Source organism: Pinus tabuliformis, chromosome X (genome assembly GCF_031772625.1).
Source record: "Pinus tabuliformis cultivar Carrire ecotype Pingquan chromosome X, CPIR1, whole genome shotgun sequence".
Taxonomy (NCBI): domain Eukaryota; kingdom Viridiplantae; phylum Streptophyta; class Pinopsida; order Pinales; family Pinaceae; genus Pinus; species Pinus tabuliformis.
This window is the reverse complement of record NC_142308.1, coordinates 1680600736-1680614081: the sequence shown is the minus strand read 5'-3', so window position 1 is coordinate 1680614081 and position 13346 is coordinate 1680600736.

Here is a 13346-nt window from a genome sequence, read left to right as displayed (position 1 = left end):
GAACTGTCATTTTAATGAGTTTCCATTTGTACATTACATCTGAACTAATTCCTTTGAGCTGCCCTGCATCCCATGTATCTTGTCACATCTGTATCTCTTATGTAGATTCATCTAGTTATATATTAGTGATTTGTTCTGCTACAAGTGGGTTTCCATCAAGTACAAGACATGCATAATAATGCCAACAATCTCCCCCTTTGGACTTGATGACAACAACCATACCAAGTCACTCTCCCCCTTTGACATCAAGGGAAAAGGGCGAACCAAGATATTCTCTTCCTTGATATACATTCCGCTGTCCATACTCCCCCTGAGTACCTGCTGAAATATCTGATTGAGCTCCCCCTTTGTATATGCCAAGGTGTACCAATTTGTCCATGCTCCCTCTCAGTACATGCTAAAAACTCTGCTCTGTTGAAGTGTGTTGTTCATGCTCCCCCTGACTGTAAGCAAGGTCTGCAAAATGATGTTCTACAAGAAAATGACTCTATACATCATAAATGACCTTCATATCACCAAAGAACCATACATACATCCATCTCCCAACCAAGTGGGGATATACCAATATTGACTCATCAACTCAACCAAGTGGGCATATACCAGATACCAACTGTTTATACATGACTAAAATATTACATCATCCTTCCCATGCATAATGGGGGTACAAATTACATCATATGACCAAAAGGTATTCATTAAATGACTACAATAGACAAACTATTACATCATAAGTCTTGATATGACCTTTACATTGAATGGTATACATGACAATTATAACAGAGACCAAACATCCAAATAAGACCATGAAAGTCATCAGCAACTAGCATACACAGTGTATGATCTGCTCCATAAGCATTTGTCAACAACATCTATACCAGCAATGATCCAGATTTAAACAGGAATGCAACAAATTACAAAGATAACCATATACACAAAGATGCAGCGGAAATAATACTTCATTTCATTAATGGAAAAATACTGAAATATGCTTACAACCAGAAATGGAAATAAACCAGCTAGGGCGATGGTAGCTTATCTCTGAGAAGAGATGTGATGGCTACATGCGTCTCAACTGTGTTACAATGAGGCTCGAAGGCCTATTTATTGTTGAGAAACAATGGAAAACCCTTAACATTCCAAAACCTAACCCTAGGAGATGAAACGCCAAATTGTGGGCCCCGTTTGGGGGTAAATTGGTACATCAACTTCCCGGGGTCATAACTTTGGCATATGATCTCCGTTTGACGCGTACAATAGCTCATTAGAAAGATCTATCTGAGCACTATCATTGTTGAAACGGGAAACATCAGTCCATTCCATGGACCCATGTTGCCCCTGGATTCCCCAAAAAACGTCGTTTAGGGCCTCAAAACGGTTCCGGAAGTTCAGGACCCGAAAACCTGCTAAAAATAGTAAGTTGTGCTACAATTAAGGAAACTGAAAATGCTGAGAAAGACAATGGTGGGGGTCCAGGTGGACTTGGCAGGTGGCCACCAATATCCACCTGGATCATTCCTCCCCCCTTAGGAAGCAATGGTCCCCATTGCGTTGAGCTCCTCCATGAGATGAGGAAACTTCTGCTGAACTTGTTCCCTGGTGAGCCACTTGCCTTGATGAAGGAGTTGGCCTGCTTTGACAACTCGATACAGTTGGATATTCTGTTGGCGAGTGTTCTTGATCTGTGTGTCCATGATCTGATCAGCTGCAGCTTGTTCCATGCAATCTGGATTTAATTCTGTGGGTTTGAGCTATTCTGCAATGTCGGATGTGTCTAGCAATGGTGGAAAGTATGGCCGAAGGCGGTCCACATTGAACACTGGGTGCAGGCCAAGGAATGGTGGAATGCTGAGCTCAAATGCATTGTCTCCCATAGCCTTAGTAATGGTGTAAGGACCATATCGGAGTGGTCTCAATTTCCGATAGGCTCCAGTAAGGCGTTCCTTTTGCAAATGCAACCAGACTTTGTCGCCCACCTGAAACTTGTGTGGCACCCGATGTTGATCATGTCGCTGCTTGTACTTGGCATTTGATTTCTCAAGAATGTCATGGACCTGCTGGCGAATATGTTGGATGCGCTCAATGAAGCTGGTGGCCTTATCTGTTTCGGACTGGACATGAGCTGAATTCATGTGAGTAGCTGCAAGGGGCATGGCCACATCAATGGGGCATAGTGGCTGGAATCCCAAACCCACCTGAAAAGGGCTATGGCCAGTGGAGCTGTGAAGAGCTCTGTTGTAGCTGTGCTGAACATAGGGGAGGCTCTCGTCCCATGTGCGTGGATGCTTTGAGTTATACATGCGCAGAATGTGCACAATCATCCTGTTGACAACCTCTGTCTGGCCATCGGTTTGAGGATGGAAGGCTGTGGACTTCGTGAGTTTGGTGTCCAGCATCGACCAGAGACTGGACCAAAATGTGCTGAGAAACCGACTGTCTCGATCTGAGATGATAGACTGTGGGATCCCAAAGTGCACCCACACTCGTTCAAAGAAGAGTTTAGCAGTGGCTTCTGCTATGATATTCTTCTTGCAGGCCATCATAATGGCCATCTTAGAGAACCTGTCGATGACCACAAAAACACAGTCATTTCCATGCTTAGTGGAAGGGAGGCCTGACATGTAATCCATGGAAATGGATTCCCAAGGTCGACTAGGGGTAGGAAACGGGGTATAGAGGCCGTGCTTCTTAATGGTCGGTTTGGCAATGGCACAGGCAGTACATGATCGGATGTACTTCCCAACATCCTGTCGAAGATTCGGCCAATAGAAATAATTTTGCAGTACTGCCGCTGTTTTCTCGACCCCAAAATGCCCAGCAGCCCGACTGTAGTGTGCTTCCCAAATCATCTTGGCACGCTCGCTTGAAGGAACACAGAGGTGACCGAGGTGGCATAATAGGGCGTCCTGGAGGTGAAAATCTGCAACATGCCGACCCTCCAAGAGTGTCTCGTATGTGTGGTTGAATTCTGGGTCGCTTTTGTAGAGAAGTGGCCAATCAGCAGTCTCGTGCCCACAAGAGTTGAGCACGATGGTTAGCGCCATGATCGGTGGCCGACTGAGGCAATCTGCAACATTATTGGTGCTGCCCTTTTTATACTTGATATTCAAGTGAAACTGTTGCAGGTATGTAGACCACTTCTGATGGCGATCATTCTGCAATTTCCCTTGGGTCTGTATGAACTGCAGAGGTCAGTGGTCTGTGTGGATGACCGTTTCCTTCCCCAAAATGTAATGCTTCCATTGTCGACAGGCCTGTATAATGGAATACATCTCTTTATCATACGTGGGGTACTCCCGGACTGTGTCTGAAAGTGTTTCACTGTGATATGCCACTAGATGTCCATGTTGAGTAAGGACTGCCCCAATAGCATAGTTAGAGGCATCTGTCTCGACCTCAAATGGTTGTTGTAAATCTGGTAACGCGAGCACTGGTGCCGTGCAGAGGCGATCCTTCAATTCCCTGAATGCCTTCTGTTGAGATTCAGACCAAAAGAATTTTTCTTTCGCCCTGCCCTTGGTGACTTGACTCAAGGGCCAAGAAATATGAGAAAACCCCAACACAAACCTGCGGTAGAAGTTGGCAAGACCTAGAAAGCTGCGGAGCTCTGTTAGAGTGGTTGGAGAGGGCCAATCCCGAATGACTTGGATCTTGGCCGGATCGACATGCACCCCCTGTTCATCAATGATGTATCCCAGATACTGAACCTGGGTCATGCCAAAAGTGCATTTCTCCAAATTGGCACATAGCTTGTGTTGTCGCAGTGTTTGGAGAACCTGTCGGATGTGGTGGAGGTGCTCTTCCCAACTCTGGCTAAAGATCAGAATGTCATCCAAGTATACTACTACAAAGGAGTTGGTGAATGGCCGCAAGATGTCATCCATTAGCCTCATAAAGGTTGCAGGAGCATTCGTCAATCCGAAAGGCATGACCAACCATTCGAAGAGGCCCTCCTTGGATTTGAAGGTAGTCTTCCACACATCGGAGGGTTCGATTGGTACCTGGTGATATCCTGACTTCAGATCAATCTTGTTGAAATATTTCGCCCCCTTTAGTTGGTCTAGGAGGTCATCAATCCGCGGGATCGGGTACCTATTACGGACAGTGATCTTGTTCAGCGTCCGATAGTCAATACAGAGTCTCCACGTCCCATCCTTCTTCTGTACCAACACGATCGAGCTACCACAGGGCGATGAACTCGGACGGATGTGACCATTCTGCAGGAGCTCCTGAATTTGCCTCTTGATTTCATCGTTCTCCAGAACGGAGCGCCGATAAATTGGTCCATTGGGTAGCGGCGCACCTGGGGTCAGATCGATGGAGTGCTTGACTTGACAGTGCAGAGGAACCCCTGCCGGGGAGGTGAAGATGTCCTCCTACTCCTCCACAACCTTGTCCATCTGTAGTTGTCATGCAGAGGGACCCCATTTGGAGGCCGCTGCCACTGTCTTCTTCTTTCCTTGAGGGCGTATCATCAGGAAAACAAATTTCCTGGTTTTGGAAATGATCTCACTGCATTGTTTTGCAGTAATCAAAGAGATGGTGGCAGGTGGTGCTACCTCTGGTATCCTGAACAACTTATTTCCCAATGTAATAATAACAGCACGGGGCCTTGATTCATACACAGCATGTCGCTTCCACAAGTATGGTTGTCCTAGTAATACATCACAAACTTCAAGAGGAGCAATGTCACACAATACCTCATCCGTGAAGGGCTTGATGTTGTATGGAAGGCGACACTGCTGGCTCACGCGAAGATCTAGTCCTTGGTGAAGCCACCCAATGGTGTATGGTTGTGGATGTGCTGTGGTCGGTAATCCCAACTGCTTCACGACTTCTGCCGAAATGAGGTTCTTTTGACTCCCGCTATTAACAATGAACTGTATCGGGGAGCCCTTTACCCACATCTGGGAGTGGAAGAGACGCTCCTCCTCCTCTGGATCTTCGGGTTCATTTTTCTGGATCTTTGCGGTAGCAACAGTGGCACTGGGATCCGCATCAATGATCTGCTTCCCTTTTTCATACCCCTTATCGGGTTCTGACTCAGAGTCGAAACATGCATCTGATTCTGAAACCTTTAGCTCAGCCACCAGTGACTGCTTGGCCCGACACTCACTTGTGTTGTGAGTGGAGCTCTTATGGAACTCGCACCATTTTCCAGTGTCCTTTCTTGGCTTCGCGGCGCTGTTCTTTACTTGCGGCTTCGGCTGGTTGTCTTGGGCTGTCCCGCCTTGGCTTTGTCCTTTGTTCTGTGGTTTAGGGGCACCTTTCCCCTGCTTTGGATTCGCAGATCCAAAGTCTCGCTTCTTTTGTTTAAACTTCTGCTCGACCTTGACGGCATATCGGTATGCTGCGCCGAGCGAGGGGATGTTTAGGAACTGTATTTCTTCCTGGATGTACTTGTGCAGGCAGCCACGGTATTTGAGTATCAAATGTTGCTTCGAATCCTTGATACCCAACTTTGTGCGAAGGGTATGGAAAAAATTGGTGAACTCCGGCACGTCTTGGTCCCTTCCCTGCCGCAGCATGGTCCACTTTATGTATTTATCCTCATAGCTTCCGACAGGGTAGTACTGCTCCTTGATGGCATCCCGGAATGAATCCCAGGTGGGTGCGGCTGAAAATAGTGAGCCAGTACTTTCATCCTTCTACTCGCAGTAGGTTTCCCACCAGTCATTGACGTGGGGGGCTGCTTTGAGAAGAGCAAAAACAATCTTTTCCCGACTCGAAAATTCATGAACAGAAAAATAACCCTCTAGCAAATTTAACCATTTATCTACGGCATCTGCGTCTATCTGACCCTCGAATATGGGGATTTCAAAATTAACTTGTACCTTAAAGGGTGTGGCGTTTCCAGAGTAGCTGCTGGAAGCCGATGCGTTGCTTCTGGGTAGCCGCTGAAGGATCTGGGCAAAGCTGTCCATCATCGCGTTCCGTTGTCGCTCGAGGGCTTATTCGAGCAAGATTTTGATGGGATCTCCTGCCCCCTCGTCTTTCTTCTCGTCCGCCATGGGAGGCCGTCGGGATTTGCGAGGCTGGTCTTGCAAAGGTTCAACCAGTTCAAGCCCTAACTCCTTATATCCCGACCTTGTTGGGGACATGCAAAGAAAAACAGAGAAAAAGCAGACCGCTCTGATCCCACTGATCCGGATTTAAACAAGAACGCAACAAATTACAGAGATAACCATATACACAAAGATGCAGCGGAAATAATACTTCATTTGATTAATGGAAAAATACTGAAATATGCTTACAACCAGAAATGGAAATAAACCAGCTAGGGCGATGGTAGCTTATCTCTGAGAAGAGATGTGATGGCTACATGCCTCTGAACTGTGTTACAATGAGGCTCGAAGGCCTATTTATTGTTGAGAAACAATGGAAAACCCTTAACATTCCAAAACCTAACCCTAGGAGATGAAAAGCCAAACTGTGGGCCCCGTTTGGGGGTAAATTGGTACATCAACTTCCCGGGGTCGTAACTTTGGCATATGATCTCCATTTGACGTGTACAATAGCTCATTAGAAAGATCTATCTGAGCACTATCACTGTTGGAATGGGCAACATCAGTCCATTACATGGACCCATGTTGCTCTTGGATTCCCTAAAAAACGTCGTTTAGGGCCTCAAAACGGCTCCGGAAGTTCAGGACCCGAAAAACTGCTAAAAATAGTAAGTTGTGCTACAATTAAGGAAACTGAAAATGCTGAGAAAGACAATGGTGGGGGTCCAGGTGGACTTGGCAGGTGGCCACCAATATCCACCTGGATCAAGCAACCTGTATAAGTCCATTAGTGTATAAGTCATCAACCTATAATAAGGTATGGCTGCATATAGATATCAACTCATCCTTTTGAACAGAATTCTGCATATGACATACAAAATCATTCACATTATATCATATGTGAAAAACACCATAGCCATCTCATCAACATCAAGATCTGCATGATCTTATATATCATCCAAGTATCATCACTTGGGAACATCTGCATCAGTCAACATATGTAAGTATCAACCTATCATCATATAGGTAAGAACTCATCATCATGTCTCCAACAATGAAACTTTGAGTAATCATCCATGTATCCATCATACTATATATGGCACTATGTATCTTGAGCTCAAGATCTTTTGTCAAGACTTCTTGATATCATCAGCAACAATCCTCATCCATGTGAGTGCCAAGAACTATAGAAATCATGCATCATAATTGTATTATATGTCGACAACAGCATACGAGTGACTCATCATCAAGTAATAAAATTGTGTATTCAAGCTTTGTACTTCTCCTTATCCTTATGAGGATCACCATGTAAGCACCATATATGCATCATCAAAGAATCAACCACAAATCTGATCTGAACACCAACTATGTAACCCCAAGAATCATATGAGATTTTGTCATGGGAAACTCATAACCATATCATAGCAAGGTGTATCATATAAGCATCATCACCAAGGAATACTAACCATAATGCCAACAATGCATTTTTAAAGGCATATGATCCCCTTGAACCTATGCCATCTTGCTTACTGTCAGATCTGCTCATGCATTTATCAGCAAGAAGTATAAAGGCACCATCATCATTAATTTGGAATCAAGACACTTTTAAATATCTTACAGGTATCAAGACATTTCCACACATCATCAGCAGATTGTAACCATTATGAAATAGAGCAAATAATGGATTGAATCATATCAGACCCCTTTTCCTGAGCGTGTCCCACTGCTTTTCTCAAACTGACATATACGTGACTATGCACTGTTCTATTTTTGAAACTTGCGTATGAGATTGAGAACACTGAAGTTTTACACTTCCAGGTTCCTCTGAGTCTATTATGTCTGTACATTGTGTTGTGCCACATCTTTCTAACTGTACTTCCTTCTTCTTCCACATCTTCAAGTGTGATGATGTTTAATCCTTTTGGTATGGTGCCCGTACTTTGTTCCTGCATTCCTTTGCTATATGTCCCAGCTTGTTACATGCATAACATCTTACATGTTTCATATTACTTCTGTAGCAATCAATAGCTTTGTGACAAAACATTTTTCAAGAAAAACAATATCCCTTAAAGTACCTGGAACGTGAAGATATTTCTGTGCGATGGTCTTGAACCATTCTACTTCTGCATCTGGCTGCAACATGTCCAAGATTATGACATACATAACATTCAACATTATTCATCGGAGGAGTAAAAGATTTTCTTTGAAGAATTTCTTTCCTTGGTTGTTGATGGGATTGACCTCTCATCTCCTTGTTGAGTATTTTAGATTGTTCATTAGAGTTCCTCGTCTTATTTTGTGAACTAGATTCACCTTCAACGGATTTATGAAAACCAAGACCAGTTTTGACAGCAGGAGATCTTTAACTACTAAGAATATCATCCAAGATCTTAGTACTATCTTGAAATTGTAAGAGCTTATCCTTTTATTCTAAGTTATCTTTTAGAATATTTACCTCAACCTGAAGTTCCCTTCCTTTTCACGATACTGCTTCTTCATGTTTTCTTCAACTTTTCTTCCTTCTTCTAATTGATGTCTTAATTCAAGAACTTTGTTTTCTTGTTTTTCAAGAGCTTGGAGTAGTTCTTTATTCTTATTAATTGATTCTTCAAGATCTTCTTTTAGCGAGAGGATCGTAGCTTCAAGACTTTCATAGTAACTAGATCTTTCTCTAAGTTTCTTTATTGTTGTGCTCCTTTCATTTGCTTCATTTCTTAATGATGTCACCTCATCCTACAACTTTTGACATTGATCTTTATTTTCCTTGAATAGCTTGCTTACCTTGTTTCCTTCTTCTAGTTGAGCTTATAGTTTGGTAACTTCTTCTTTGGAGATACATTCCCTTTTGTGCAATAGATCTTGTTGATCTCTAATTTTGTCTGTAAGCCTTCTAAATTCTGCCTCTCTTTGATATCTTTCTTTCTCACCCATAAGAGAAAATTCAATTTTTTCACTATCACTTTCATCATCTTCGAATGGATGGATAAATGTATCACCAGAGGATAACAAATTCATACCTGATAGTTCTTTTGCTTGTTCATCTTCATTCTGAAGTCCTTCCTCCACATATTCCCCAATCGATTCTCCCACTGTCATAGTTCTTCTGAGATGTCTTCTTCTTCTTAGGCACTTTCTTCTTAAGCTTCTTTCCCAATGTTCTACGGATCTCCTTCAAGCGATCAAGATTCTCCTAAAGGACCTACTCTGATACCAATTGTTGGAAATAATACTGAGGGGGGGGGGGTGAATCAGTATTATCAAATCAAACACTTTTTCATTTCCATACTGAGATTCATATACACTACTTCCGTTAAGGGAACCTGCGTGTACCTACAACTGTGTCTAATGCAACTAGCGTATATCCAGTAAACTTTATGATTCAGTTAATCCATTAAATGTTGATATTTAGTTAGTGCATCATAACTTTATTAACCATATGAAAAATAAACAGGTGCAGTAAAACAGAACAGATCATCACACACAAGAAGCACACATGAACACCATGATGTAAGGTGGAAACCCAATGTGGGTGAAAACCACCTGCTACAAGTCGTGTCTATCTTCTTTTAATAAGAAACTTCTTTTTACAATATTTCTGTACTGGTGCAGTCTTATACCAGTACACAGGCTTCTACCTGCAGAAGGCTACAACCTTCTCTCGTTCTCCAGCTTCTCCTGGAAGGGAGCTGCAACCCCCTTGGCTCTTGTACTAGTCGATGCTTTTACTAGTATGTAAGTGCCAGCCTACTGAATGCTCCAACCTTCACTCATTTTCCAGCTGCTACTGGAAGGGAGCTACCACCCCCTTAGCTCTTGTACTAGCTGATGTACTAGTATGTAGGTGCCAACCTACAGAAGGCTACAACCTTCTCTTTCTTCCTCCAGGTACCACGTTTCATAAATTTTCAAACTGTATACTCCTGAAGCACAACACCATAATTTGAAGGCCACGTTTCATCCAATTTTCGTACTAGACCCATCAATATCATTGAAGCACACAATCAATCAACACTAGCATCATCAATCTCTGAATCACCCAATACTGAATCAATGAAACCCTGTCAACAAACTGTAATCACCAGAACACAGAGCAAAACATAGAACTCTGCAACAATGTTCAGATCTAATTGTATCATCAAAAATCATGCATCAGAGTGCATACGCTACTTGGAAGAGCTGAACCAGCGTGTATATGCAACTTCACCAAAGCGAACCAGCGTATATGTCATTAATTACTTACTTATGTCTTCGTTGCACTTCATGACTTTAGGCATAACCAGATCATTACATATACAAGGATAATATGCATGTTAGAAACCAAATCTAGTCCATCAGATCACATAAAGATAAGTCATTATCATCCTGATCCATTATAGATCTTATCCATCAACACTGAAGCTAAACATAATCAACCAATCTGAATATGCAGAATACTGACTCTAGTGAACAGTCACCAGGACTCAGACTTTGCATCAACTACTAGAACCACCTGTAACTTCAAATATCATAGTGTATATGGTATACGCTATTTAGATGTATATAACCTGCGTATGTACGTGCTTTTATCAAAGTCAACCAGCGTATATATCTGTAAATGTTCATTCATGAGTTGCAGCTATTTCAAACTTAAGTTATACCCAGATCAGAACATTACATGCGTCAGTATACAGATCTAGAATAAGCATAATCAAACCATATAGAGATGATTCATTCCAAACCATTTGATCCTGATCTATCTTTAGATCTTGTTCTCCATCAACCGATGAGATTCCTCCTTAGCTCAGATAAAGCAAAGCATCATGAACCCATAACCTACATACTGGATCTCATACTTCATCATATATTCAAGACTTTCTCAGTGCCTTTGCCTAATGATCTTCTCCTCCTTTTATAGTCTTAGGCCTTACTCAATACCATGGTCCAAAACCATCAATAATCAATACCTTAGACCAAATACCTGTGTTCAACACTTCAGATGAGATACCATGGTGCAAAACCATAGGTCCAAATACCAAGGACTAAATACCATGGACCAAAACCCAATGTATGTGCCTTCCCTTGCATGAAAGTGTGTGTATACGTATACGCACCTTTTGGTCAGCTAACCTGCGTGTATATGCGGCTTTATCAAGGGTAACCTGCGTATATCTCTTTTTCTTCATTCTATGAGCCTGAACTATGATCTGTCATCTTAGTAAGTTGCCATCAAGGACAACACCTATATCATAATGCCAACATTCTCTTCCCCATTCCCTACTCCCAAAAAACCACATTCCAACAACCTTATACCTCCCTAGGGTTTGATAATAAAACACCATGGCAGAAGAGGAATATGAACTGTACAGAGAGGAAGAAGAAACAAAGGGAGAAGAAATAGAGGTCAAGAAAACACACAAAGGAGGTAGAATACTCAGATTTGAGCCAACGGATCTCAAGGAACTATTGGCATCTCCTATGGCTGGGAAATCCTTCAAATATCTATGCTGTTATGATTTCCCTGAGCAAATTCAGTCAGTCCAACACCATCCTATGTTGACTAGACTCTTCATGTCCTAACTCCAAGACAACCAAGTCACTTTAGAAGGTGTCACTTTTACTTTATCTACTGCCATTATATCAGTTGCCATGAGGATCACAGATGTTGGGGAGAAATGGTTTAAGAAAGGTGAGTTGGAGAGACATTAGTATGAACCTTTCATAAAACCAAGGTACCAAAATCAAATAAAGGGTTATTTTCCTTTTTCTCACCTACTAAATAGATATGCTCCAATGATGAAAATTATCATGAAATACTTTTCATGTGAAGGTATATTTTCTAGGCTTTATTCCTATCACATCTTGCTTTTAATGCATTTTACTAGGGTAAAAATGCTCAATATACCCTACTATCTTTTCTGGAGCATTGATAAGATGCCCTATATTGTCGAGGAAAGAGAATATGAACATCAAATGAAGAGTATTTATCATCATTCCCTCATTAAAATCATAGTCCTTTATCATCTCAAAGAGCTCAAGATTGCATGGAGTACCTTCATAGCCAATCCCATATTCACTGATTCATCTATTCAAAATGTTCAAAGTATCCCTTCATCATCTCATCCTTCCACCTCCATTCCTCCATCTCAGCCCATAGATCATTCATCATCATCTAATCAGTCACCCTCACCATCACCTCCATCATCACCATTTCATGAGCATATTCATTCACCTAACAGAGATGAAATCAGAGAGCAGGAGCAGATTGAACAGGTTGAGGTCATCAAGCCTAAAGGGGTTGATTTGGGCACTTTGACACACACTTATCAGAGAGGCCATAGGCAGGTTTTTCCCCACAGATTATGGGAGGGGACTTTCCTTCTTCATCAACAAAGCAGGTACAGAAGGGAAAGGAAAAGATGACAGAGACAGAGATTTAGCATGAGGAGGAGGACCTCCATGAGACAGAGTAGGATTTTGACTTGGTTGACCTAGGTGAGCATGATGATAGTGAGAGCACAAGCATTGTCATCAAAGAAAAATATGCACTCATCAGGGAGCTCCAGATCAACCTAGAGAGGTCAAAATACATCATCTCATATTATGAGTAGGAGAATGAGTAGCTTCAAGCCAAACATGATGTCATGGAGATTCCGCTTATCAAGGAAAAGAGGGAAGAAATGGAAGCCAAGGAATTTCTTAATTAGGCCAATGATAGGTATGTTGAACCTGAACAAGAGCAAGAACCTAGAAAAAGACCTAGAACTAGAGGGCTGAAAAGAGCTCTAGAACTAGAGAAACAAATGGAGGTTGAGCTTTCTAATGAGCTCACATGGAATGAGAAATTTGCCATATTGATCAATGAGAACATGGAGCATTGGATTGATAACGTCAATCAGCATTTAGAGAAGCTCCTAGACAAAGCTAATAAGCAAAATGAAATTCAGAAGAAGATGGAAACACACTATGCCAACAGAGAAACGAATGCAAGGGAAAAACTCGAGGCTGCAAAGGCAAAAATTGAATCCCTAACTCACCAAAAAGAGAAGGAGAAGCTTAAAATTCTTGAAGAGGCTTCACTCAAAACCTATCTACACCAAAAATCAGCTCCTTGACCAATTTTGAAGCCTCTTGGCACATTTTAGAAAATATATATATTTTTTGTTTTTTAGGCAATTTAATTATCAGTTGCATGGTCAAATGCACAACGCCCTAGGCATTGTACACTTTTTTGGGCCACGTTTTGGAGAAATGGAGACCACCACTAGATTCATAATGACACATACATCTAAGAAAACCATGTTTCCAGCCCTGGTTTGCAAAAGTAGCAAGTGAAAAGGGAAAAAAACTAGCAAAAAATCATGTTTC